Source organism: Macaca thibetana, chromosome 3 (assembly GCF_024542745.1).
Source record: "Macaca thibetana thibetana isolate TM-01 chromosome 3, ASM2454274v1, whole genome shotgun sequence".
NCBI lineage: Eukaryota > Metazoa > Chordata > Mammalia > Primates > Cercopithecidae > Macaca > Macaca thibetana.
The window spans coordinates 30,097,149-30,100,108 of record NC_065580.1 but is presented as its reverse complement, the minus strand read 5'-3'; positions in this window follow the sequence as shown (position 1 = coordinate 30,100,108).

The following is a 2,960-nucleotide window of genomic DNA, read 5'->3' as shown; positions in this document are numbered from 1 at the left end:
CAAACATTATGTTGCCCAGGCTGGTCTGGAACTCCTAGGCTCAAGCAATCCTCCCGCCTCAGCCTCCCAAAATGCTGGGATTACAGGTGTGAGTCATTATGCCCAGCCTTAAGGAGATTTTTATTTTCTTCTTATACTTTTCTCTGCCAGAATACATGATATTTACAATTTTTAAAAGCTATTTTCATTTTGGAAAAAAAAGAGAACATATTAGAGGAAAAACCATAAGCTCACAGAGGATGAAAACCATGTTTGAGTGCCTTTAGGTACTGTAAACTCTCGGACATGGTACAGGTGCTGAGTATTCTACCAAGTAAGACATTTTGCTTGAAAGTTATAGACAAGGTGTAACTATAATGGATATCGATTGTATTTCTTTATATTAAACTCTGAATACCACAGGTGTTCATAGAATAATAATCTACCTTAGAAAGGAGTTTTACTATTTGCATTAAAAGTTTTAAGGCAAGCAAGACAGCTATGAGTTTGCCCCACTTTACAAATGAATGAGTAAACTGAGGTTTAGAGAGGTAGTTACTGAAAATGACAGAATTTAGACCAGTCTCTTGATACCAAACCTAGTATATATTCCAGGACACTCCCACTATCTCTTCCCAGTTCTCAAAGAACTATACTAAGATGAAAATAGCTAACTCTGACACTCTTTTCAACATATTATTTGAACCAGCAGACAGCTGATTGATGTCATCTAAGAGAAGTGGTTTGGAGCTGGGAAAGATTCCTTCAGGGCAATCACTTTTTTTTTTTTTTTTTGAGGTGGAGTCTGCTCTGTTGCCCAGGCTGGAGTGCAATAGCGCTATCTCAGCTCACTGCAACCTCTGCCTCCCGGATTCAAGCGATTCTCCTGCCTCAGCCTCCTGAGTAGCTGGGATTACAGGTGTGCACCAACACACCCAGCTAATTTTTGTATTTTTAGTAGAGATGGAGTTTCACCATGTTGGTCAGCTGGTCTTGAACTCCTGACCTCGTGATCCACTCGCCTCGGCCTCCCAAAGTGTTGGGATTACAGGCGTGAGCCACCATGCCTGGCTCTTCTTCTTCTTCATCTTCTTCTTCCTCCTCATCTTCTTCTTCTTTATATTCTTCTTTTTTGAGATTCTTCTCCTTCATTGTCTTCATCTTCTTTTTTAAGACAGAATCTTGCTCTGTTGCCCAGGCTACAGTGTAGTGGCAACATCTCAGCTCACTGCAGCCTCAATCTTCCACCTCAGCCTCCTGAGTAGCTGGGACTACAGGCACATGCCGCCATGCCCAGCTAATTTTTAAATTTTTTGTAGAGACAGTCTCATTTTGTTGCCCAGGCTGGGCTCACACTCTTGGGCTCAAGTGATCCTCCCACCTTTGCCTCCCAAAGTGCTGGGATTACAGGCATGAGCCACTGCTCCTGGCCAATCCCTCCTTCTAACACAGTAACAGAGCTGTTAGCTGGCATATTACCAAGAATAAAAACTACATTTTCCAGCCTCCTTTGCAGCTAGCTATGGTGACAGGGACGAAGTTCTAGCCAAGGGATATAAGTGAAAGTGTTCTGCAGCAGCTTCTAGAAACCTTCTTTAAAAGACACCTGGCATGGTTCATCCCTTTCCCTTCTTCATCCCTTCTTCCATCTTGCTCCCTGGAAAGCAGATATAATGGCCACCCCCTTAGACAATGAGTTGACTTTAGGAATGGAGGGATGCAAGACAGAACAGTGATTTAGAACAGGGATTCTACACCTGGAGTCCATGGATAGAATAAAGAGATCTGCGAACTTGCGTGGGATTACTTTCACTAACCTCTAATGGAAATTTACCATGTCCTTCAGTCATAAATGTAGTCAAAAGATCATAGTGTATTACCAGTACATTTGATGTGTTCATATTACAGTATAATTGTGGGTATCGTGATGTATCATTATGCTCGTCACCACTTGAAAGTTATGGTAGTTATTAGATCTGCCACTAGAACTTGTTTAATGTATTAACATAGAAGCATATATATTAACTGTATCAAAATTTAAAAATATACTTTAATAACTATATTTTGAAATAATTGGCTTTCGTTACAGTCTTATGTGTTTTAGTCTATTTGCTTTAAATCATTACTCTGAGAAAGGGTCTATAGGTTCACCAGATTGCCAAAGGGGTCTATGGCACCAACAAGATTATGGCCTCTGCTCTTCACGCAGCCTGGGTGCCTGACACTGTGCAGTGCTCACTAACCCTGGACCACCTACCTCTGGAATTTTACAAGAGAAAGCAATACACTTTGTTGAAAGGGAGTCTCCCTCTGTCGCTAGGCTGGAGTGCAGTGGTGCAATCTCAGCTCACTGCAACCTCCGCCTCCTGAGTTCAAGCGATTCCCCCGCCTCAGCCTCCTGAGTAGCTGAGACTACAGGCCTGCGCCACCATGCCCGGCTAACTTTTTTTGTAATTTAATAGAGATGGGGTTTTGCCATGTGTGCCAGGATGGTGTCAATCTCCTGACCTCGTGATGTGCCCGCTTTGGCCTCCCAAAGTGCTGGGATTGTAGCCATGAGCTACCACGCCCAGCTAGTGTTTTAGGTTTTTTTCTATTATTAGCAAATTGAATTCTAACAAATATTCATGATAATTTTATTCCTCTTACTTTTAAGTTCCTGCAGTCCCAAAGTACAATAGTAAATTTAAGATTCTGGGCTGGGTGTGGTGGCTCACGCCTGTAGTCTTAGCACTTTGGGAAGCCAAGGTGGGAGGATTGCTTCAGCCCAGGAGTTTGAGACCAGCCTGGGTAACACAGGGAGACCTCATTTCTATTAAAAAAAAAAGAAAGAAAGAAAAAAGAAAAAAAAGAAAGATTCTGGAATGCTTCAGACTCCATGTTATACAAGCTTTCTGACAGTGTGATGAATCAGGGAGGAGTGAGTTAACAAATTTCTGACCAGACAACTGACTGGAAAAAACAGCTTGTGGAGTGCTCAG